The following is a 27,091-nucleotide window of genomic DNA, read 5'->3' as shown; positions in this document are numbered from 1 at the left end:
TGTTTTACTGCAGGCGAGGCAAGAGTGTGATTTGCTGGCGAGATGAGCAGTGAATCAATGACGTTGATATTTGAATTCAAACTCAAATGTCACACAATGTGTTTTTTTCTCTGTGCATGCAAACATGGGCTACTGTTCATAAAGTTATGAATGACACCCTGACATAATGCTGCACAGTTATGGAGCATATTACATACTGCACGCAGTGGTAAATCTTGGTTGTTGAAAGGGCAGTGGTGCAGATTGTAAGGTGCTATTCGTTATTCCAATCCTCTTCACTGAAGGGGTTTAACAGCAGTACTCTTCATCTCTTCTCCTCATCCTAGCCTTCAGTGTCAAGGCCTTATAAAGCTTGCGCTTTAATGTCAGGCAGCTTCAAACATCCCTTCTTTCTCTTTGTACATGTCTCTTTCTCTTCTCCCTCCGCTTTCTCTGTTTCTGAACATCCCTTTACTCTTCCTTCATTTCCCTCTCTTCCTCCACTTTTGTTCATCACACCCTGCTCTTTTTTGTCACCTGCCTTTACTTCTCTCTTTCTCATCTCTCCCGTCCTCGACGTCTTTCTAACTTTACCTCCCCTCCATCACCTTTTGACTCTGGTACACAGCTGTCAGAAATGGCAGTGAATTGTATCGCACTGACCCAATCAGAATTCAGTATGAGGGGGCATCTCTCCACAGCGATGTGCCTATGGGTAAGCAGCTGCTCTGGAGCAGAAACCAGGGAGACAGACAGACGGAACGGACAAGAAGCAACCGGGATTCAGCTTCTCTGTTCACTGAATTTTCTCTGCTTAGAATTCCTGATTAGTCAAGGTGCTGTACAGTAGGTGTTGTTAATGTGGCAGTTCAGTCAAACGAAACGTCTGAATTTACAGTAGCAGTAATTTAAAGGGCCAACAAAATGATAAACATGAATTTCTATTGATGATAGTAAATGCTATTTGTGGTGTAAAATTCTGTGTTATTTATGACACGATGATCTTCAGTATTTAATAAATCATGATTTAGTATGTCGACCACCGATGTTTACATTGCCGCTACCGGAAACACCCGACGCCGTGTTCTGACGTCACAAGTAGAAAACAGTCCACCAGTTGACAGCATGGCAGAAGCGGCAGACGTGGCGATGTCAGACTCTGGCTCGGATATTTCGACAGAATCGAGTGACAGTGAGTCGTCATTCGACCTTCAAGAAGAGGAGTTTATTGAAGAGGATGCCGGTGTCGTGGATTTAGATCAAGCGGGCGAGTTTAACGTGGTGGAAACAGAGCAGCTGGAGACACAGTATTCAAGATGGAGACACAGACGGGAGCGAACAAGCGGATGATGGTGACGGTGATTCTGGATTTGGCGGAGATCCTGTGCGACAACAGAACACAGACAGGTATATACATTTGACTATAATTCATAGAACTTCTCAATATATAGTAAATACATCATAATAAAACGTAACATTATCCTCGATCGTAAATAGATCGCAAGCTATCGATAGCTTGCTAGCGAGTCGATAGCTTGGTTTCCTTGAATTGTTATGAACCCGACTGGTTGTCCGCAAATTGCTCGATCCCTAAATATTCAATTACTTCTCTACTTGGACACATCGACGTCTGTAAAGCTTGATAACTTGATTCTTTCTTGAAGTTTCTGCGGTTGAGGTTCTATCGTTGTGTCTGATGTCAAACGTCATATATTACGAGGCTGTATATAAAGTATTAGCTATTAGCTAACAAACAGACCGGAGGACAGCGCTGTTTTATAAAGTATAGTCTGCCTACTGACCGTCTTACGGCTGCCTGTAGTAGCCGGAACACTTACCAGATTCTCATGGAAGTTACGATGTCGTAACTTTACGAGACTTACGTGAAACGGGTAACAAGTTGCTACTAGATAGATTCAACCTCCGTACGACCATAACAGGCTTATGAGCTGCTTACGAGCCTGTCGTCAAACACAGGCATATAAATAGTATGAAATTAAGATGACGTTAATATTGGCCTTTTTTCTGGATATTGCATATGGTGTACATGTCCTTACCACTCTTCTTTTGTACATTTAGTTGTACATGTGAAAACTGTACAATTATGGAAGCAATTGAAGAGCTGCTGCCAAGAAAAGGATGTTGTGGAGGAATTAAATGAATATGAGGGACATGGTGCAAACATAACCTGCATAACAGATCACCCAGGATGCGATATTTTATCATCTTTTGGCCACAGAAAGCTAGATTTGGAGACGGCCCCACATCCCCATACAACACATCGCTTCACAATTATCCTTGATGATCGATTGTTGTCCGTTCTTTCTCGTAATAATTGACAGCAGTCGTTGCTGGACGCTTCAACGCAGACGAACACTGGCGGTGGCTGTAAAGCAGATGAACACTGGCGGCGGCTGTATTCTACTTGTGACGTCATTGCCCGAACATTGCCGAAGTTAGCGGAAGTCATTTTTATGCTGTTATGATCGTGATTTATTACGAATACATCAAGATAAAAAATATATATATGGCACATTTTACAATAGATATGCAACCTCTATCATATACCAAGGCCAATAACACTGACGAAATATTAACTTCGTAGGCTCTTTAAGTAATCAACCTGAGTTTAGTTTATTTGGCAGGATATGGTGTTCTAACTGAATCTCCAAGAATATCTGACTTATTATAAGCCCCCCAGTGTCTGTCAACCATCACAATAGCAGACTGTTCCTTTTCACTTCCACTGGTTGAAGAAAGGGCAATATTAGATTTTGCAAACAATTTCTCTTGGGGAAAGAGATTCATTAGGCAAGCTGTTGCTCTTAACAATGCCAAAAACAGTTTTTGCTTGCTAAGTTTGGTGTGTTAGCATAAAATATTATATAATCTTATAGTGCCATTAATGACATAACATCTCACTGTTTAATGTAAGCATTTATAGTTCTACTGCTACCGTTACTACTGCTACTGATACTACTTCTGCTACTGATACTACAGCTGCTACTACTACTGCTGCTACTACTGCTACTACTGCTACTACTACTACTACTACTGATATTACTGCTATTGCTACTACTGCTATTACTGCTACCGCTACTACTACTGCTGCTACTGCAACTGCTACTGCTACTACTACTACTACTACTACTACTACTACTACTACTGCTACTACTACTACTGCTACTGCTACTACTACTGCTACTGATACTACTGTTACTGATACTACTGCAACTACTATTATGCTACTACTACTACTACTACTACTACTACTACTACTGCCTGCCCGCCCTGAACGACTGTTGCATGTAACTTTGTTGAGCGGGTCGTACAATCTAAGGGAAGATTGGGTAAGGCTTTACGCCACTAAGTAGATTTATTTGGGGGAATTAGATCATATTTTATGGAGAAAATGTTTTCAGGTGTTTTACCTCTGATGTCCTTCGGCTGCTCTGCCTTGACTCTCAGTGATTTATGGATTTTCCTGATTGACAGAAATATTTATCCTACATGTTGCTAATCTAACGCTAACTGTAGCTGCCGACAGATAGTTAGCTATTAGCTCAGTTAGCCGTAGCAGCCAACAGACCCTGAGCTGGGTAAATATTTTCTGTGTTGTTGCTCTAGCTTGATGTTTCCATCCATCCATCGTCTACCGCTTATCCGGGATCGGGTCGCGGGGGAAGCCTCTCCAGTAAGGAATCCCAATCTTCCCTTCTCCGGGCCACATCCTCCAGCTCCGACTGGGGGATCCTGAGGCGTTCCCAGGCCAGTGAGGAGATATAATCTCTCCACCGAGTCCTGGGTCTTCCCCGGGGTCTCCTCCCAGCTGGACGTGCCTGGAACACCTCCCTAGGGAGGCACCCAGGTGGCATCCTTACTAGATGCCCGAACCACCTCAACTGGCTCCTTTCAACGTAAAGGAGCAGCGGCTCTACTCCGAGTCTCTCACGGATGGCTGAGCTTCTCACCCTATCTCGAAGGGAGACGCCAGCCACCCGTCTGAGAAAACCCATTTCGGCCGCTTGTACCCGTGATCTCGTTCTTTCGGTCATGACCCAGCCTTCATGACCATAGGTGAGGGTAGGAACGAAGATCGACCGGTATATTGAGAGCTTTGCCTTCTGGCTCAGCTCTCTTTTCGTCACAACGGTGCGGTAAAGTGACTGTAATACCGCCCCCGCTTCTCCGATTCTCTGGCCAATCTCTCGCTCCATTGTCCCCTCACTCGCGAACAAGACCCCGAGGTACTTGAACTCCTTCACTTGGGGTAATGGCTCATTCCCTACCCGGAGTAGGTAATCCACCGGTTTCCTGCTGAGAGCCATGGCCTCAGATTTGGAGGTGCTGATCCTCATCCCAACCGCTGCACACTCGGCTGTGAACCGATCCAGTGACTGTTGAAGGTCACAGACCGATGATGCCATAAGGACCACATCATCTGCAAAGAGCAGCGATGAGATCCTCAGGTCACCGAACTGCAACCCCTCTCCTCCACGACTACGCCTTGATATCCTATCCATGAAAATCACGAACAGGATTGGTGGTAAAGCGCAGCCCTGGCGGAGGCCAACATTCACGGGAAACGAGTCCGACTTACTGCCGAGTATCCGGACACAACTCTCGCTTTGAGCATACAGGGATTGGATGGCCCTCACAAGTGACCCCCTCACCCCATACTCCCGCAGCACCTCCCACAGTATCACCCGGGGGACCCGGTCATACGCCTTCTCCAGATCCACAAAACACATGTAGACCGGATGGGCGTACTCCCAGGCCCCCTCCAGGATCCTTGCAAGAGTAAAGAGTTGGTCTGTTGTTCCACGACCAGGACGGAATCCGCATTGTTCCTCTTCAATCAGAGGTTCGACTACCGGCCGAACCCTCCTTTCCAGTACCTTGGAGTAGACTTTACCAGGGAGGCTGAGAAGTGTGATACCCCTGTAGTTGGCACACACTCTCTGGTCCCCCTTTTTAAATAGGGGAACCACCACCCCGGTCTGCCAACCCCTAGGCACTGTCCCAGACTTCCACGCAATGTTGACGAGGCGTGTCAACCAAGACAGCCCCTCAACACCCAAAGCCTTCAGCATTTCTGGACGGATCTCATCAACCCCTGCGGCTTTGCCACTGTGGAGTTGTTTGACTACCTCAGTGACTTCCATCAGGGAAATTGACGATGATCCTCCATCAGCTTCCAGCTCTGCCTCAACCATAGAGGGCGTGTTAGTCGGATTCAGGAGTTCCTCAAAGTGCTCCTTCCACCGGCCGATAACCTTCTCAGTTGAAGTCAGCAGGGTCCCACCCTTGCTGTACACAGCTTGGATGGTTCCTCGCTTCCCCCTCCTAAGGTGCCGGATGGTTTTCCAGAAGCACCTTGGTGCCGACCGAAAGTCCTTCTCCATAGCTTCTCCGAACTTCTCCCACACCCGCTGCTTTGCCTCTGACACGGCAGAAGCTGCCGCCCTTCTAGTCCTTCGATACCCTGCAACTGTTTCCGGAGTCCTCCCGGATAACATAACCCGGAAGGACTCCTTCTTCAGTCGGACGGCTTCCCTGACCACCGGGGTCCACCACGGTGTTCGAGGGTTACCGCCCCTTGAGGCACCTAAGACCTTGAGACCACAGCTCATCACCGCAGCTTCAGCAATAGAGGTTTTGAACATCGCCCACTCAGGTTCAATGCCCCCAACCTCCACAGGGATGGCTGAAAAGCTCCGCCGGAGGTGTGAGTTAAAGATCCCCAGGACAGGGGCTTCCTCCAGACGTTCCCAGTTCACCCGCACTACCCGTTTGGGTTTACCAGGTCTGTCCAGAGTCTTCCCCCACCCCTTGATCCAACTCACCACCAGATGGTGATCAGTCGACAGCTCCGCCCCTCTCTTCACCAGAGTGTCCAAAACATGCGGCCTCAGATCAGATGATACGATTATGAAATCGATCATTGACCTTTGGCCTAAGAAGGTCCAAGAAGGCCGAATACTCAGAACTGCGGTTTGGGCCATAGGCACAAACAACAGTCAGAGTTTTCCCCCCCATAACCCGAAGGCGTAGGGAGGCGACCCTCTCGTCCACCGGGATAAACTCCAACGTAGCGGCACTCAGCCGGGGGCTAGTGAGTATCCCCACCCCGGCCCGACGCCTCACACCTTGGGCAACTCCGGAGAAGAATAGAGTCCAACCCCTATCCAGGAGTACGGTTCCAGAGCCAAGACTGTGCGTGGAGGTAAGCCCCACCAGATTAAACTGGTAGCGATCCACCTCCCGCACTAGTTCCGGCTCCTTCCCCCACAGAGAGGTGACGTTCCACGTCCCCAGAGCCAGCCTCTGCTGCCCGGGTCTGGTCCGTCGAGGTCCCTGACCATCACTGCCACCCATGTGACAGCGCACCCGACCCCAGCGGTTTTTCCCATGAGTGGTGGGCCCACAGGATGGATGGATGGGAGGCACCACGTAGCTTCTTCGGGCTGTGCCCGACCGGGCTCCGTGGCAAACCCGGCCACCAGGCGCTGTCGGGCCCTCCCTCTGGGCCTGGCTCCAGACGGGGACCCCGGGCTTCCTCCGGGCAGGGTCTCTCCTTTCCTTTCCCTTTCTTTCATGAAGTCGCAAAATTGTTGACTTTTTGATCATAAGTAATGTATTCATAGCAAACATTCAATGTTACAGCTGTCGTTTTTGTAGCGGTGTAGGCTATAAGTGAATTGTACTCTGGTACTGTAGGGGTGCTATTATGTTGCTTTAAGTTATATTATTATCAGCAAAATGTACTAGTTGAGGAAAATGTCCCACTTGCATTATTATACATTATATAATTGGAACTAATTATTTTTGCATATGTAACATACACTCTCTTATAAATATTTTGTCCACCCTATCTATATCAATGAGGGTAGACTAAATATGAGAAACAGCTCACAGTTCGCAATACAGTTTAACGGCACCACAAACTGTAGTTGAATCAACACCTCTCTTAAACATTATAAACTTTAGGTGTTTACTGCAGAACTGTTATATTAGACTGCATTAGTTTTAGCTAAGTGTACTATATAATCCGGTATCTGGGTGTATAAGCAGCATTTTAATTCTGTAACTGGTGGAGCTACTTTAACTACTTTATATACTGTTGGATAATATAATGTTGGATCTAAAAAAGTACCTTATACAGTGATGTACTTCATTACCACTAGTATTACTGCTACTATAAGTGTGTGTCATAAATATTAGGCGTAAGTGTCAACTCCTATAAAATGTGCTGTGGATGTCACTTTGAATCATGAAGGCACACATTCTTAAAATGTCCCCCTCAGATCTTGACTTGCCTTTCACCATGCTGCAGATGTTGCCCATAAATTTTGCTGTTTCTCTTTTCTCATTTTTTTTTCAAGTCGCTCAGCGGCTTGCGTAGGTGTTAGCATCTCCTGTGGACTGGTTCGTTGGCAGGTGTCTCTGAATCTGTCGGACTGCCATGTCCTCATCAGACAGGTCACTGACGTCACACAGCGTAGATCTAAGACCCAATACTGCGTCTGATAGACTCGTAAATGATCAAATTCCATTTAATCATGGTTGATGTCTCACTTGTCCCCTCACTTTAATCTGCATGCATAGCTATTTAAAATATGTGACCAATCAAGAGGCTTCCTCTTTATGCATTTATGACGTAATCCACAATAATATGTTTAATGTGGTTATAGGGAAAGTAAGACTGATGCTGTTATAAAACTGTTATGTGTGTGAAAATGAGACCAAACTAGCTGTCTGCATTTTCATGAGATTCTGTTTCATCAGACTGCTCTCAGATGCATCCATGAAAGAATATTGAGCACACGAGGGTTAGGTGAACTCAACTCATTTGGTTAGTTAAAGGTTGAATAAAAATAGGGTGAACTTTGAAAAAATTGGAAAGGTTTTGGATTTGTGTGAAATGAAAAGAACTTGAGGCCAAACCTTGGTGTGTGTGAGCACATCTTTTTAAAGGCTGATTCGACTAAATTAAACACACAAATGTCATAGAGACCATCTGCATGTACACACGTTTGCAGTACACATCCATATTATTTAAAGCCCAGGTAAAAAATTAGCCTGGTTGCCCTTTGACATCAGTGGGAATTCAAGCAAGATGCCAATTTATATTCTGACGTGCAGCAGAGCCACGATTTGCTTTGCACGCTTAATATTATTAATATCCAATTAAGTTAAAAAGTCATTCTGGAGCCGTCAGAGGAAGTTTGAAGTAGCAATCCTCAGGAATCCAAATTGGTCATTTAATCACTTTATATGAGGCACATTGGAACAGGGTTTATTTTGGGCTTTTTGATACTTCATTAAAGCAATAGTTTGAAAACACACATATTCATTTACTTAACTAAAGTTAGATTAGAAGATTGATGCCACTCTCATGTCCATTGCACGTGAAGTTACATCCAGCAGGTGGGTAGCGTAGCTTCGCACAAAAACTGGAAACCAGCAGCTAACTGCTTCATATTTGCTGCACTCTCCTTATATAACTGAAGAAAGTGAATAAGTGTGTTTACAAAACTAAAACTATTCCTTTTAAAGTTACAATCCTAAAGTTTCAGTCATGGTTGATTTGGCGTCACACACCAAATAACAGCAGGTGCACTTCTAAAAGAATAATATGCAGCACTCATTCAAAATCCGGCACCTACCCACAGGGTTGTGCAGAGGTGTGAGTGTGTTTATTTGTGCTTTAGAACGTAACCCCCATAAAACAATCAGAAAATAAAGTATTATTCCTCTGATTCACTGCTTTGTTCTTGCTTACTCTGCTCCCTCTCTTCATTCTCACACTAGCTCGCTCGACCACCGCTGCTCTCTCTCTCAACCAACAATGCTACCTCGTACTATACCTTTAAAAACAATAATGCTGGGTTTATGTGCTGCATCAATTCCTGTGAGTCTCTTGTGAAGACAATTTGAATCAAGCGTGAGAAGGTCAGACTCTGCCATTACAAATAAGAACTGTATAGAAAGGTCATTATAGAAAGTAAATACATCAAATGGCTATTACTAAAAGAAAATACTGTTAATAAATAGTATCAAAAACAGGGTTTGATTTTATGAAAATATTAAGAATTATAACTATAAGAGTTCAGCCTAGTTATATTCCTAAGAAATATTTAATAAAAATGTTATAGTATTTTTATGCATTGGGGTGCAAAAACCACAGAAAAACATCTGACAACAAAACATACAGTCATGTAAAGTTGGTTATGTGAGCATTCATCCAAATATGTGAAATGTATAAGCAGTATCTACGGTAAAAACCAGCATATACGTGTTATATATATATATATATACGTATTATATACGTATATATCTCTCGATCAGGCGTTCAGATGCAGAATAAGTCGGTCTACCTGAGACACATTAACAACTCCATCAGGAAATGTATTGCAATGGCCTGCAGGAGGTAGAGGACAGGGGGTTAACGGAGGCTTTACACATGGCGTCAGATGACACAACTTTTAAATATATTGTTTATTGTGCAATGAAAGATGTTATGCCAGATTTGAAATTGCACTTTATGTCAAACTGTAGGTCTGTGTTGTCTAAGATAATTGTAGCATACAAGATATTGGAGAAATATTATTGAAATAAAAGACATGTTGACCAGTTTATAATGTGACTCATTGATTCACTCATCTACCAAAATCCATTTGAATATTTTGAAATGCTTCTCACAGCAAATATTGATATATGCGATTAATTTAGATTAATTTAGATTAATTAATCGCAAAGCTTGTAATTAATTAGATTAAATATTTTAATCGATTGACAGCCCTAATATATATATATATTATATATGTATATTATTCCGAACTTCAGATTCTAAAAAACATTATATTCCACAGAGGCAGTCTCTCTGTGTAAATAAAAACATACACAGCAAGCCTTATCTCTGTTACAATAAATATGTGTATCAGCATGAAAAGATGAGTAAAATCAGTTAGGCATATAACAGGGTATGTTTTTGCGATTTTCCTTCACCTCTTAGTCGAACATTAAACTCGAATCCAGGCGACCTCATCTGCATCAGTGAAAACAGCTCTGCACTTCTGGTCTGCTGACAATGTCTGAATAAGATCCTTGGATTCTCACTGCACCCCTGAATCTACACACACACACACACACACACACCCAAGGACCATAAAGGCTAGCCTTCGCATGGCACATCAGGGCCCCCTTCCCTCTCACACACAGTGACACCATCCACCATGATTCATCTCCCTGGCAGTGTGAAGTGTAAAGGAGATTATTACCAGTGAAGGGCTCAGCCCCCCCTGAAGATCTACTGCTCTCCTGTTGCCCTGCAGAGAGAATGGGAAAATATTGCTAATGTTTACAGCCCTGTAAGTGTGTGTGTGGGTTCATGTTATGTGCACTAGTAATGTCTGAAGCCTGACTAGCATGGCTAAGCAGTTCCCAGGCTTGTTTACCGTCTAGAAATGTGCTGACTTCAGGGGGTTTTGTGTGCAAATGTTTCTGTATGCATGGGCTTGCAGAAGTACGTGTGTGTGTGCGCCATGGGTGTGTCATAATGTGTACATTGAGTTTTGCACATCAATAAATCCAGAAGCCAGCTGTTGTTAAAGCCTGTACAGTATGTTGTAGTTTTTCTCTGTGTTCCTTCGTTCTTCGTTTGTTGGCCTTGCATTTGCTATTCTGATGTGAAATTACCAAACTGGTCAGTAACTGTGCTCAGTGAGTGGGAAGCTAACTAATATGCTCATTGAAATGAAAGCCTATTAGCACATATCATGAAAATTATACTGTAAGTCACTCTCATTATTTTTTAATGAGTTGTAGGGTATGGACATCTATATCAAGACTGTACTCTGTTCACCATTAGCATAAAGATTTTGCAGAAGCACTCAGTTGCGATGATATACCTGCAGGTGGGGCAAGGAGGTATGTACAGAAGCCGCTTCCTGAGGGATTCATGCTTCAACAGGATTTGCATAAACTCTTGGAGATGACATCTGATGTAAAACGCACTAAAAACCAATGCAAGTCGCCCTCGCAATGAAGTCTTATTGAGTATGGACACATCCCCTTATTATAAGCAGCTTAGTGAGATTTGAATTTCTCTGCAAAATTTGAAAGCAACATTATTTGATAGATTTGTAACAAAGTAACCATATATTAAAATAAAAATAAATCCTTCCATCTATTGTCTCTAACCGCTCATCTTTAGAGGGGGACTGGAGCCAAACCCAGTCGACATTGGACAAGAGGTGGGGTACACCCTTAACAGGCCGCCTGGCAATCACAGGGCTGACACATAGAAACTGTTCACTGTTCATTAAATGAGACTAATAGTGTGTTCACATCAAAAGTAAAGCATTTTTTTTCGCCTGGCAATGTGAATGAACACAAAAGCCTATTAGTGTTGAGACTCCCCTAACGATATTGAAATTACTGACTTATTATTGATTATAGACTTTTTACAAATGGGCATCATGATGTAGTTATTTCATTATGCTTTTGATCCGTTTATTGCAATTAAATCACAGCGCAAAAAAACACAGATGATCCTGCGTCAAACTTGTGCGAGTAAAACTAAGGCGGATATTTGCTTGCGTTTGGTGTGAATACAGCATTAGAGTTCATAGCCATTTCTAGTGGCTTTTTGAGGCTGAACTTTGAATACTATCATCAGCAAGGGAATGTGCAGCGCATACACAACGTGAGGTGAATCGGGCCAATGGTTGCCGAATTATTCAAAACTCAGATTCACATACACACACACACACACACACACATATATATACACGCACACACAGAGACGTCCTATAATGACGACGTATAATGTTACCACTGTCACCATCTTAGTTTTATTTTATTTTATAATTAGCACTAGACAAAAAGTACAGCTTAAGGCTGATGGGGATGTCATTGGTGTTGCAGGTATAAATAACATAGGAAAAATAAAATCTTCCCCCGATGATGGCACTAGAGAAAAAGTCAGGGAATCACTAAAATGATTACCATCCTTCTTTTGGAAACATGGATAGCTGAACCAAATGTCATGGCAATCCATCCAGTAGTTGTTGAGACATTTCAGTGAAAACAATAATGTCAACCTTAAAAAAGTAATACTGGCACACGTCTTTTTCTCCACTTCTTTTGTTTTATTTAGAAATGATCGACATCAATTCAATCACAGAGGGTCTTCCTCAGGTAAAGGTAGTTTACTCTTTCCTACCATAGCCTGTATTATATACCTAATAATGTGTTTACTTTAAGTCTAATATCATTTCAACGGAGGATTTATATAAAAGTTTGTTGTGTCTCGTCAGTTATGTTAACTGTATTCATGTTCATGTTTAGTGTTTAGGTCAGGCTTTTGTTTAGTTTCATGTTAGTCTGTGGTTGTGCACTTGATTTACTCATGTCTAGTCTTGTTGTGTTCCTGTTTTATTTTATATTTTTATATGGAAATTGCTCCCTTTTGGAGCCGGCTTCAAATTCCCATTAGAGGAACTGCAGTTTTTGGCATTTCCTTGTGGGCTTCAATGCTCAGTTTGATCAAGGTATTGTAAAACAAAAGAAAAATGTTCAAATGTTTATTTGCTACAGTCATGTATGTTTCACAGTGCATATGACACATTGACACATGACACCCATTAGCTTTCAGTGACACACAGATCCTTACCTGCTCTCTCTGAGCTGCTCTCGCTCTCTGTGATATGTCCATGTTGTCTGACTGACAGTTAGAATGTTGCAGGCCGATGAAAACAGACCTGGCCTTGGCCATCCATGCGCAGACACACGGGTCAGACAGGTCATTAGAGATGATGATGCTCCTGGCTGCTGAAGGTCCAATGTTAACACTTTCATTGCGTTCCCAGCCTCCACAATGCCTCTACAAGGCTTACTTCTAATCCGCCAAGTGTCTGAAACTCTCTTGGACAAGTTTAACAGCACTATTTAATGACCGTTTTTACATTGTAGTTGATTTATAAAGCAACATTTAATACAAATGCAGTTCAAAGTACATTAGATGGTAATAAAACATTCAAACAACAAAAGGAAAATAGAACACAAGCATCAGAAACAAAGAAAATAAAAAGTGCTTTATGAGATCAATATGAATACAATGGTTGCTTTAACTGAACTACAGAACTTCAACATTAGAGAAAATAAAATACATACTGTTTATACAAACAAGCCTATTATAGTCTAAATCTTCATCCACAGGGGAGAAGCTCAAACTCTTTATAAATAGTATCGAATAAGGATGCTCTAAAAATAATTTGAGCCTTTAAAATTACTTTCTTGTTGAAAATGTGAGAGTTAGTTTAACAATATTGGTGCAAGTCGCTCTATGCTCGATGCTAAAGGCTCTCATCAGTTTTGGAGAAAGCTCTGGGAAGATGAAGGAGATTGGTACCTTGAGACTGAGCGGTCTGCTGGGTTTATATACTCCGGTCATGTGTGGAGCGAGGCTTATGTGTTGAACATAAGAAGGAGGATCTGGAATTGCTTCTGGTGTTTGTATATATCTACGTGTGGTGAGGGCGCCGGCTACTTGTTGAGAGATGGGAGGGTCTTAGCTGGAGATCAGACAGTTGGACAGAATCCGGTAATCCGGTTAACCTGTTTGAGTTTATTGTTTAGTTGTTTTAGACGGTGATAAGAAACTGTTTGTCTCCACCAAACCTCCTCTCCTTCTGTCACTGTTATCTGAGTGAGAGCAGGACACTCTCACACTACTTATTATAGGTGTGTTCTTCTTTCCCTTTTTTCTTGCCTATGGTTATTTTTGTATATATAGATTATTTGTGCTAGGTGTTTTTTGTTTGTTCTTTAGTTGTCTTGTTTTCCTCTTTGATGAGTAATAATGTCAATTTTGTATTTGTTTTAATAGGGAGGACTCTGAATATGCCTTTCAGGCTTCTTTCCTCTCCTGCACTGTAATTGAGTTTTATTTCTGGAAGTGTGGAAGCAGCTGAGCCGAATGAGGTCGAGAGAGTACACAGGTTTAGCCCTGAATGATCTCAAATCAAAATAAAAAGTCTTATTCGAAAGATTGTTTTTCTTTTGTGTTTTGTCAGCACCAATATAAGCTAAACAGAAGCGGTCCAAGAATGGATCCCTGTGGAACCCCGCATATTGTAACAAGTCATATTTAGTGTGATGAATTAGTTCCAGTTCAAGATTCAGTAGTAATGGCCAGTTTCCAGGACTGTATCACTTCACTGCATAATTAAGAGAAAGTATATATCTGTTGTCCTTTTTATATTTAACTTTTCTTTTTGAGCTTGATCTTTGTTCTGGTGATTATGCCTTTTTGGAATTAATTAGGCACAGAACATTTTGTAACTGTAGCCTATGTTGTTACTCGTATACTTAGTAAAAAAAATGAAACAGGTGATGTACCACAGCAAAGTTGCAGATTGAAGATGAGCACATTTAGAGGGATGTATGCATTAAAAGGAGCTCTGCCAGAACAATGTCCATCAGCTTGGTATTTTTCTATCACTTGCTTATTTTGAGTTTCTATTTTATTTCAGAGGTTACCTGTAGCTCCAACATCAATACTTTTGCACTCTTTGGATTTCCTCTTCCTCCATCCTGTAAAGAACAAGATGCGCTCCTTTTTGAAAAATGGTACAATATGACCAAACACACAGCTCATGGTGTGACAGTCGAGCAAGGAGGACCGGAACAAATAAAAACAAGAGTGCTGACGGAATCTGCACAAGGCCTGCCACACACCACAAAGCATTCATGAAAAAACTCCACTAAGTAACTAACATTCATGTATGTGTGTTTGTAAATATGTAATCCTTGAATATATTTATATAAATTTAAATGTCCTATGTTTATAATTAGAGCGGCCTCCTTGTAATACCCCCCTCATGTATCATGTCTTATATCTAATTAGAAAATATGCATAATAGCCTATTAGACTTCCAACTCTTAATTGCCTGAGTCATAAGGAATCAAAGCCCCGCTGTACACTTTAGAGAAGGTGTTGGTAAAATACTCATTGTTTGTCTTTTATCAACAATAAGCTTTTAATAGTAACACATGCAATGTCAAAATGTGTCTCCGCAAGTACGTGTGTAAAGGCCACTCTCAACAGAGGGGTTATTTGTACTATAAGTAGTCTCTATTTTAAGAAAGAGCAGATGGGACAGTGGGGAAATTGGAACAGGTCACTTTTTTTTAACTATTCAGTGTCACTCTGACAATATCTGTGCTACACTTTAAAAGCAATGATTTGCAACATTGCATGTCTGAGCAGCTTGACATCAATAAATATTGAGTTGAAAATCTAAACATAAAATGCAGTTCTTAAATGAACAGATCTCAAATAAAAACAAAAATCCCTTTTCTGTGATCTTCCTTTTCTGTCAGGTTCATATTTCACAGAAGAAGATGCTATTTGTTCTTCCACCTCCTTCCTTCTGTCACATCAGATGCAGATCAGCTGCAATGTCTTCATTCTGGAAGTGTTTATTCTAAAACAGCAATTCACCTCGTTAATTATTAATCAGCTTTGAGAGAAGTTAAAGTGATCAGAGATATTTACCATTTGTTCAAGGCTTATCAAACATTTGTGGCAACAGTGACAACTAAGGCCATAAAGGAACATTCTGGTTTATTACAACTTGGGTCTTTCTTTAGTATTTTTGGTTATTGTTTTTACCTGTTATAATAATGGTGTACTCACAAATGTAATTGCGGAGACCAGTTGAGAGCCCAAGCCCATGGTCTACCCCTACCCAGTATTCTACTTGTGGGCATCCAGACCTTGGAGGGAGAGAGAGAGTCTGTCTCGTGATGAACAACAATCGATTTCATTTCAGAGACACAAAAACTCTCGTCCTGCTCACTAGTCATCTGTCAATCTCATGCCATTCCGCACAAGCAGATCAACGTATCTGCATAGAACGGTTCGTAGGAAAGCTTATGAAAATGTAATGTCATTTTTTGTTACATTTCTTATGAATGTCCAAGAAAACGAGCGATCAAGCCCCTGCAGTGCAGAACATGTTTAGGCAACAAAACTACTTGCTTAGGTTTAGGCAATGGATGGTGGTTTGGGTTAAAACCTACATGCACATACAATCCCACCAATAAAACTAATAGTATCGCTCCATAATCACCAGCCACGACAGTGTGTTCATATCTCATTCATTTTAGATGTGGACACCCTCCGGCTGCTTTGGACTTGGCGGGGGCCTCATCTTCTCTCCTCAAACACTGACCCTGAGTCAGCCTTGTGTAATGTCCACTCTCTTGCCATTACAACTCTATTATGCTGTCCTTTTATTGCCCATTCAGTACCTTGACCGCCACAGTGGCTGCCTGTAACATGATAACACCTCGCCATTCCATTCTCCATCTGGCTCTGGCTTTTTTCTATTTATCCGTCTTTCTCACGCAATTCCTGCTTTTAGTTTCTCTCTGCTGCTCTGTCACTCTCTTTCACTTTACTTGCTGGGGCTGATTGCCTCTGTAATGCACTGAAAATGTCCTGGATGGCTATTCAGCGCAAATTGCTTTGTGTTGTGTTGCTGTAGGGTCCAAACTAACTTGACTGGGGAGGCAGACTGAGGCCTCCACACTTTGGGGGGGAAATGATGGCAGAGGCTGCTAATGGGTCTCGCTGTTAGCAGTGGCACCGCCAGCAGTGGCCAGGTGGTCCACCCTGATACAACCCTGATGCAAGGATATATTGTCTTTTCAAGTGATAGATCAACTAGCCTATTTGAAAAGCAATAAAGTGCCTAATGCATGGATATTGACACGTATAATTTCTAGAAGCACCGCCTGCTGTTATGTATATACTTTTAGCTTTTTAATGACATATCATGAAGCCCCTTGGTGTAAACTCACCTGTAAGTAAAACTAAATCTTCTACACCATCAGATCTGAATGCTTTCCCGTTAACTGATCTGGGCTCGTATTTATCAAGTGTCTCAGCATAGTGAAAAACTCTTTCTTGGCCAAATTTGATCATTTTCAATAGGATCTCTGCTGATATGCCAGGAGATGGTGTCTGGGCAGATGTTCTATGAGAGGGGACATGTTGTGTAAAAGCTTGATGACAAGAAGCTTATTGAAAAATCATTTTGTGCAAGATTTAGAGGAGAACACATGCTGTCCTTGCAGAAACCTGTCCTCACAATGTTGCACTTTATTGTAACAGTGATGATTTTGTCAGAACCAACCATTTTGGCAGTCATAAATCAAACTTTGATCCTGCTTATGCACGTCATAAAGATTATGCGCACAGTGAGGGTCATCAGTGACGGCAGACTATCACGGCCCCCTGGCTGGATGTCAGCCATAATGAAGGATATCTCAACTTAATTACAACAGGTTAAATATTTTTATAGGGTCTTATATCCTGTTATTATTTAATTAGGCAATTTCAAATAATAGCAGGGCTATAATATTTGAGAGAAGAGGATGTATTGTAGCAATATTTGATCATATTGTTATGGTGCATTTCCCAAGACTATGATAACAGAAATTACACATTTTCCTCTCATGGAGAGCATCTCAGTTAACAAAAGGTGTAATTGAAAGGTGATTGGACGGTGGAAGAGGGTTTGCAGCATGTGCCTGTGAATATGTGCACAACGCAGCACTATTTTAAGAGCTGTAAAACGTTGTGGTTGGATGGGGCTGATTTTTTTTAGTCAGCTGGATTCCTAGAAATGATAAATACAGACCCGGCAGGATTTTGCGAACCTCTGGTATTTCTAGAAATTTGAGCTGAGAGCAACTGCTGAATGCTAAATAAATGCCATTTTCAGGTGACCATCAGTTACTCTGACTCAAAAGTTTGAAAGCTTTGCAGTGTGGCTCTTCTTTGTCTTAGAGTGCTGTAGACAGTAATACATATCTGTATTGCATTAAACGGTTTGTTCTTTGTCTCCTCTTCTCTTGTTTCAGGCTGCAAATGATCACAGCGCAGGATCTCAAGAAGTCTGAGGAACTACAGAATACCACAACAATGTGTGTGTGTGTGTGTGTGTGTGTGTGTGTGTGTGTGAGAGAGAGAGAGAGAGAGAGAGAGGGTCTGTTTTCCACTTTCATGTGCTTTTAAAAGTGCAGGTGTTTCAGTCTGGGGCAACACGCCAGATGAACAGTATCTGTTTATGCACTGGACCCATATTCAAACATGGATATGGGTCAGACTGGATCTTTTTATACACTGTTCTCATTACATTTTTGGGTCACTCAGCTTTTTACTCTGGGAGCCTCGTAAATAAATCATAAATGTCCCAGGTCTGCTCCAGAGTGCTGGTCATCTGTTAATAACTATTGGTTGTGTGAATTATGCTTTATGTTAAATTATACTGTGAGCTGTTTTGGAACAGCAAACATTATAACACACACACAGTCACAGGCCTTACTGTGTAGAATGTGTCGTCACTGAGTGTCTCTCTTTAAATGAGTCAGACTTGGCAGACGGCAGCCTTGTGCCAGGCCGGTCCCAGCGAGGTGAGCGGAAAGGAAGGGCAGGGGGGACGGGGGCTGACTCCGCGGGGATGGTGGCCAGGAATAGAAGTGGTCAGATGGGGCACAATTGATCAGCAGGAGGGGTCAGAGGATCAGCTGGTGGAGATCGCAGACCCACGTCAGAGGGATGTACACCGGGATGTATACTGTAGACACAGTATAGGAGAGACGGAGGGAGTGTTACGTGCTGCTGAAATCACATAAGAAGTTTGATAACTAATGCTGAGTAGAAACTAGGAATACTCTAATCTGGCTTTTTTGCTCTAATTGACACTTTTTTAACAGTTTGGTCAAGTTTTCACTGATGTGATCAGGGACTGAAGTACTGTCAGTGATTTACGTGTCTTCTTAGCCTCTAAAATGTTTTATTACAGCAACAGTGGAAAGCATTTTAGCATAGTATTTTAAAGGCCCTGTGCTAGTCACAGTAACGTCACCCATTGGTCTGTGGACTACGGTTTTGAAGCCTCGAGTTTGGCATTTTGGACTTCTCCATCTTGCTTTTTAATTTTTTAAGTGACACAAAACACAATTCACTTTCATGAACTGAAAAGACACAGTGAAAGATTTAAAGTTCTAACACCAAAACCACCATCCCCAGATACTTTATGAACAATTTAGCATTACTCACAAGTCATACAAAGTGAATGATCATCAGTATTACCTCACTGGTCTGACAGCTTCTTCCTCCTCTGCTGGTCTCTGTCTGCTCCAGTGTTACCATCTGCAATCCCTCCATCTTCTCTTCCATCTCCCCTTTCACTCTCTGGGTTTCAGAGGCCCTGAGCACTTGAAACTTGGGTGGACATCTTTGCTTTTGCGTTATTTAGAGCCTGAGGACTCTGACAGAGGGCAGTGATCCTGCTGTCCTCCTCTGACAGCTCTGCCACTGTTCTCTCAGCAGCCTCTCTGTCTCCTCCATTCTCTCCCTCATTCTTTTTGTTACAACTTTGACCTGCTTTTTTCTTCTTGTTTGAATGTTTGAATGTTTTTCTCAGCTTTATAATTGTCCTGTCTTTTACACCAGGTTTAATTTGGTGTTGAAAAAATTCCAACACTGTGTTGTACAAGGCTGTGGCCATGATCCCCAGAACTTGCTGTAAAATGGATTGAGAGTCATTTAATACTTTATGCAAGTAGAATCACAGGTTTGACTTTTAGTTTCTGGCTTTTGGAGTTGAAATCACCAACATAGATTTTTCTAAATAGATATAACATTTATGAATACCAAAACAGAGATGTTTCTTAATTAAATTAGCCAAGTAGTAATGGTCAACAATGCAAAATCAATCTAAGTTGTAAGTAAACAGAATGTCTAGGTAATAATTGCAGCTTCTGTACATTATGTAACATATTGAACAATAAGATAACAAAAGAAGAGTAAAATAATGTGCTACAGTGTGCTTTCTCAAAGAAAAGAAAAGAAAAATATTTAATTTTCTTTGAAAAAGTACGAAATCTAAGGCTCATGTAAAGTAGAAGTAAGGAACAAGAATAAAATAAATGCTTTAGAAATCAATCAACTGCACTGTTGAAGCTCGTGACTGCCCTTGAGACGTTTCTCTCAGCACATCTGCAGCAAAGCCAAACAAAGGAGGACGAGAGAAACAGGTGAGGGCTCCGGCAGGCTGAAAAGAGAGGAGCAAAGAGTGCAGTTCTCTTTTCAATGGAGTCGACGAGCTCCGGAGATAGATGGTAGGTCTTTGAAGAAACACAACAACAATGTCGAAAAATAATTTACAGAAGGTATTTTGTAATTAATCTTGCAATTTAATTTCTGCATTCATCTGTGAATTCTTACAGTTCCCACAATGGCCTCTGATAACCCCTAGAAAACAGGCCAACACTTTGACTATGGATTTACAGCTAGCAGCTATACATCGGTTAGAATGAACACATTTGTATGTCTTTGTAAACAACTGCGCAACAACAGAGATGTTCCAGGTAATATTAGGTTGGATGCTACCTTTGATTATTTACTGTGTAGTTACTCAAAAGAGTTTTCTCTTATAATATTAGGTTGTGTTTAGGCTAAAAGTATCAGAGCTATTGAAGGTGGACTTCTTTTCTGTTTTTCTATTTTGTTCCTCATAAATGTTGGAATTTATTTGACATATTTCTAACATAGATTAGAGTTCATGAAGATACTGAACCTTCTATAAATAATATATCCACAAGGATTAGTATTAGTAACACCAAAGTTAACTTTACATTTAAGTCAATCCCTCAACTTCCTTGCCCTCACTGAGACTTGGATCACACCTGATACTACTTCCTACTCCTTCTCCCACTCACCCAGAGCCACTGGCCGAGAAGGTGGCACTGGTCTGCTGATCTCCCCCAAATGGAGTTTTCTGTAATCCCACTTCACATCTCTGATCACTTTTTCATATCCTACTCTCTCCCCCTCTCCCAATCTAGCAAACCTATCACCCCAAAAACTGTACCTCTCCGCCGTAACCTTCGCTCCCTCTCTCCCTCCTCTCATTCCTCATCTGTCCTCTCAGCCCTTCCTTCTCCTGACTCCTTCTCACTCATGCTTTGCCAACTCTGCCACAGACACGCTCCTCTCTTCTGTGTCCTCTTCTCTGGACTCTCTCTGTCCTCTCACCACGCGCTAACGGAACCATCCTACGGGGAGCTGAAATAAAATGGCTGAAATCAAAACACCCTGACTGACCTCCTTGCCTTTAAAACTCTTCTTTCCTCTTTCTCTTCGTCTATTTCTGAAGCAAAAAGCACTTTCTTCCAACAGAAAATTCAATCCTCTTTCTCCAACAATAAAAAACTCTTCTCTATCTTCTCCACACTCCTCGATCCTCCCAGTCCCCCACCTCCTTCTTCCCTCCTACCATTTCACTTGGTCAACTACTTTGTAAAAAAGATAGATGACATACACTCTTCATTTTCCGACTTACCAACTAACATCAACTGTTTACAATCCGCATCACTTCCCCCCACTCTTTCTTCTCTCTCCCCTCTCTCTTCAAATGAAGTTCTATCTCTCGTTACCTCTGCCCGTCCTACCACCTGCCCTCTAAACCCTATCCCTTCTCACCTTCTCCAGTCTATTGCTCCTAACCTCCTTCCTTTTCTCACCCATCTCATCAACACCTCCTTAACAACTGGTTGCTTTCCTAACAATCTTAAGCAGGCAAGAGTGAACCCTCTCTTAAAGAAACCCTCACTCGACCCCTCTGAAGTGAACAACTACAGACCTGTCTCTCTTCTTTCTTTTCTTTCCAAAACACTTGAGTGTGCAGTCTTTAATCAGCTCTCGTCTTACCTTCACCAGAACAACCTTCTTTATCCGCACCAATCTAGTTTCAAGGCGGGCCACTCAACTGAGACTGCCCTCCTCGCTGTCACTGAGGAACTTCACGCTGCGAGAGCAGCCTCCCTCTCCTCTGTTGTCATCCTTCTGGACCTTTCTGCTGCATTTGACACAGTGAACCACCAGATCCTCCTCCAAGAACTGGGAGTCTCAGGCTCTGCTCTCTCCCTGCTCGAATCCTACCTAAAGGACCACACTTACTGGTAACCTGGAGAGGGGCTCTGTCGGACCCTTGTCAACTCACCACCGGGGTACCTCAGGGCTGCGCCCTGAGTGATAACAGTGATACTATGTGTTATAGAGGGGATTTTCCCCAGATATGAACACAGGTGTGCCTTGAGATTTTGGCTTGGCCACAGAAAGTTTGGGAAACCCTGCTCTACAGTTCATCCAGAATGCAGCAGCCCAACTGGTCTTTAACCTACCGAAGTTCTCCCACACAACACTGCTTCTCCGCTCCCTTCACTGGCTACCAGTGGCGGCCCAAATCTGCTTCAAGACTCTCGTGCTGGCCTACCGTGCTGTGAATGGATCAGCCCCTTCCTACATCCAGGCCATGATCAAACCATACACCCCAGCGCCTTCACTTCGTTCTGCATTGGCCAATCGGCTTGCTACTCCCTCACTGCGAGTGGGACCCAGATTCCCTTCAAACAAAACCCGCCTGTTTGCTATCCTGGCTCCAAAATGGTGGAACAACCTCCCCATTGATGTCAGGTCAGCAGACAGTCTACACACCTTCCGTCGCAGACTGAAAACTCACTTGTTTCGACTGCACCTCGACAAATACATTTTATTTATATGTTGCACTTATATTGGTTTGGCTCATTTGTAGTTAATGGTTAAATTTATATTCTATTGTTTCTGTATGTTGCACTTTTGTTTGGCTTATTTGAAGCTATTGTTCTGCACTTAAAGGATATCACCTATTTGAAGCTATTGTACTTGCAAGATTCTTGCTGTTCGGAGTTGTATCCTCATGATTGTTTGCACTTATTGTAAGTTGCTTTGGACAAAAGCGTCAGCTAAATTAACTGTAATGTAATGTAATGCAAAACACAAGATGTCTTTGATATCAAATCCCAAACAAGCCCTTATTAGTCCTAAAGAGTCTGAGCCTCAAGTCTCTAGTTCAGGGGTGCCCATACTTTTTCGGCTTGTGAGCTACTTTTAAAATGACCAGGTCAAAATGATCTACCTATTTATTTATATATGTACTGAATATACTTTAAATGTACAATATATGTTGGTGTACGTTGCTATACTGTATGAAGCCTTATGGCACAATACAATTCAATACATTTATGGTCACTACCTTACTCTGATCACTTGAACTGAATAGAGTCAGCCAGGTTTGCATACAGTAGACAGCAGACAGTAACTGCAGGTAGTCAGCCTCAAGCAGGCTTCCAGATAATCGTCAGTCGTGGTGGATTGGTACTTGGACCTGATTATCGTCATGTGGGAAAAGGCTGACTCGCATAAAAAAGTAGAGGCAAATAATGCAGTCATGGAGGGAGCACATTTCCTCTGTGAGTAAGTTCCAAAACTGTCCATGAGCCCTGGACTACAGCTAAATGTCAGCCTGTCAGCATCTCACCCTCCACTGCAGATGAGTTCAGGTGAAACAATGTGGCCATTTTTTATGCGAGTGAATCAACTTCAATATCTTCTCTAAATGGGTAGCACATAAATGTAGCAATTGGCGCGAGTAAAGCAAAGTCTTGAAACCGTTTGTCAAAGTCTGACAGACAATCTTCAATCTGCTCTGTGTAGCGCTGCCCTTCGGTCTCCAGCTCTGATACCAGGTTTGGAAAGTTCCCCAAATAATGGCGCTGCAGCTTTAAGGACTTTTTTGTTTGAAAGCTGAGCTGAGCTGATCATGTTGACCACGGTTTTGTCTTTTCCTTGCAGCTCTAAATTATGCTCATTCAACATGTTGGTCAGATCGGTTAAAAATGCTAAGTCCAGCAGCCACTGATAGTCATTAAATCGCTTGTATTCTGCATTTTTATTGACAAGGAGAAACTCCAGACAGAGCTATCGAAATCTCTGCAGGAATTTGATGATAGGCTATCATCTAAAAACTGTTTATATATATATGTATATATATATATACATATATATATATAGATATTTATTTATTTATTTATTTTTGAACGGTGCGCGATCTACCTGCACTGACCTTTTGGGCACCCCTGCTTTAGCTCTATTTAGCACAATGCTAACATCCAGACCTTTTGCCATGTACATCAGATGGGATTATCTTGTTTGTTTCTTGGTTTGATATAAAACACAAGTAAACCGCATCCTCGATGGTGAACATGTAAACAGACAAGTTGTCACTGATGCTTGACTGCACGTAGTCACAGGGACTCGGTACATATTTTCTTTTTCTGTGGTCCAAAACCATCTCTGATTCTCTCAGATAATTGACTTCCAAGAGAAAGAAAAGACAAAGTGCTTCCAGTTGGTTTTCCCCTCCAGCTGATTTCTCACTTCTTGGTCTCACCATCAAACAGTGTTTCATGTGGTCCCAAGCTCTCCGTGAGCTGAACGTCTCTACAGAAATGAAATATTAACTGTCTGTGTCTCCCTCCTGGATAAGATACAGTATACCTGCGCCCCATAGTGCTTTTCAGATGGATGGAGATTAAAGGGGCCAAGAAACAATTCACGTCATACAGAGCTACACAGAAGATGAAAAGAAAGAATACACTTCCTCTCTTCTGTGCCTTCCTGACTGAAGGTAACACTCTTTGATGCATCAGGGATACTGTGTGCTCATGTACAGGTGAATACGTGTGTTTGTGTGTATTGGCGTGTGTGCTGGCAGCTGTTGAGAATCCCCTGAGGTAACGTGCAGGAGTCCTTATTAGATTTTTTTTTGGAGAAAGGTTTCACCTACATCTGCCTGACTGTCCTTTACATGCCGGCCCCCTGGTGTTCACCTCCAACACCCAGTAGAGCTGCCACGCTGCTCTTAATAATGTAATTTCAGGTTTCACTGTTAATTTTAGCTATAACTGGTTTACATTTCAGAGTGTGTATTTTTGAAAAGCCTGAGATCAAAAAGATTGTGTTACCACGGAAAAAAAGCTAGTTTCTCTGATAAATGTGTACGATTATTGGAGAAAAACTGTCTTTAACCGATAGATTTCATAACTTAACAAACTGGGCTTTGTTTATGAAACGGAAAGACGACCAATAATGTGTAGCAAAGGGAGTAAACCAGTTGAAGAGCCGCAGGGGCCATTGTTGATCTCATGCTTTCAAAATATGGCTCTGATAGTTTAAAACATTTACATGAATGGTGTGATGAATGTGGTTTCCCGGCATGACGGTCGTTAAGTACGGCACAGATACGGAAACTAGGCATGATTTCCAATGTTATTTTATACTATTTTAATTCTGCTATTTTATACTTTTTTAATTCTGCTATTTTATACTATTTTAATTCTGCTATTTTACACTATTTTAATGGTACTTCAGACTCACTTACATCTACACTGTGATTATTGTTCTGTAAATGGTCTGATTCTGCCTAATCTTGTACTAATTGTTATTTTTGCTGTGAAGCACTTTGGGCTGCAATTCTTGTATGAAAGGTGCTATACAAATAAAGCTTATTATTATTATTATTATTATTATTATTATTATTATTATTATTATTATTATTATTATTATTATTATTATTATTATTATTATTATTATTATTATTATTATTATTATCTGTGTTTTACTGAGTGATATCCACTAAGATTTGCAGTGCATCGGACTTTCATACAGGAAAGCAGAGTTCTCGTCCTGTCACAAATGTGCAATTATTCTTCACTTTTTGATCAATTATTCAAGTATTTAGTCTTCCTGCGCAGATATTGAAATAATTTGAAACTAATTTTTATTTTAACTTATTCAAGGATTCTGCACAATCGCTCAATATCGACAATGTTGTCTGGTGATAGGGTTGCATTGGTCAGTGCCGTTACAAATTATGTATTTGACCGCTGCTTTGGCTAAACCTGCATTCAGTTTCTGACCACTCCCTAGTGGCCAGAAACCACTAGGCTCTGCAAACAAACTGTAAACATGTCACTGACATATTATCTATTATCTCCAATCTATTTTAAATTGAAATTGAAATGGTAATCTTGTCATCAGACAGTTGCTTGTTTACACATCCTGTACATTAGCATTTATTTCAAGTTGTGTTTCTGGCCTGATTAATGTTAAGTTCAATATTCAATCCTGTTTCAGTTATGTTTTGGTTTCTGCCAATTCCTGTGTACAGAGGGTTGTTTTTCACTGAAAACCACGGTCTGCTGGGTCTGTATACAAGGCTGATGAGAGCAGTGAGAGTGTACCAAAACATAAAACCATTTGATTTATAAAAAGTATTAATTATAGCAGCTTCAATGTTTGGTTAGGTTTAAAAGAAAAACTAAACTTGGTCATTGTTTGGTTACAAACACAGACCTACATGAAGGTTGCATCTTTGTTCCAGACAGACAATGGCCACGGCTGCTGGAGGTCTCTGTCAGGTAAAAATATACAAAGGTCATTTTAGACAATTGCTGTTGTTTTTCTCGTGAGGGCAGTCTCAAAGTACTCCCTGAACTTTTTAACAGCAGACATTTTTGACTTGTCTTAACAGGAAAAGAACAGGTGTAAATAATCACATTAACAATGGCTCAGTTGCGTTAATATTATTAATTACACCTGTGCTTTTCCTGCTCTGATCATTTAAAATTTCTGCTGTGAAAAAGGCCTCTCATTAATATTATAATTAGTAAGTAAGTTAAGTTAGTTAACACATTTCATATTTCAACTCTCTTTTCTCTTTTCTCTTGCTTCTCTTAGTTTCCTCTTATATGTATTACTTTTAAATGTAAATCTCTTTCTTGGTGATCACAAGAAGTTTATGCCATGATTACTTTCATAGGAGCGCATTAAGCTGCAAAAAAATGTCACTGCCAATAAAGTAAAGGGCAAAATGTGTGTTAAATGGTGGTGGATACGTTCATAAGGTGACTCCTTTGCTTGTTCATCAATGTGAAGGTCAGTGTTAGGCCCAGTTAACTGGAACAGGGAGTAGAAGAGATTCTGAGAAGTCCCTGAGGGGAGACGTGCACATGATAGAAGACCAGAAGAACGATTTTTAATGAATCTCTGAGCTACCTGTGTGTGGTTAGAGGGAGGCGAGGGATTTTTTGTAGTGTGCATAGGGCTCAAGTTGTCTTTCTTTGGAACATCAGAGCAGTAATTGGT

The 27,091-nt window shown here is 41.5% G+C and overlaps 1 protein-coding gene across 2 annotated transcripts in view; it reads left to right on the top strand.

The window, feature by feature from the left end:
* Positions 1 to 18,233, top strand: part of LOC115011608 (endonuclease V-like) — a 72,298-nt gene extending 54,065 nt beyond the window's left edge. The window contains exons 9-10 of one of the 2 annotated variants that reach the window (XR_003832599.1): positions 12,143 to 12,189; positions 17,920 to 18,233. The gene's annotated coding sequence lies outside the window, so the exon portion shown is untranslated. The remainder of the gene's footprint in view (positions 1 to 12,142; positions 12,190 to 17,919) is intronic. The other variant, XM_029436743.1, reaches the window with a different exon arrangement.
* Positions 18,234 to 27,091: the final 8,858 nt, after the last annotated feature.

This window comes from Cottoperca gobio, chromosome 1 (genome assembly GCF_900634415.1).
Source record: "Cottoperca gobio chromosome 1, fCotGob3.1, whole genome shotgun sequence".
Lineage (NCBI taxonomy): Eukaryota > Metazoa > Chordata > Actinopteri > Perciformes > Bovichtidae > Cottoperca > Cottoperca gobio.
The sequence above is the reverse complement of the archived record's forward strand: the minus strand, read 5'-3'. Positions and strand labels throughout refer to the sequence as shown.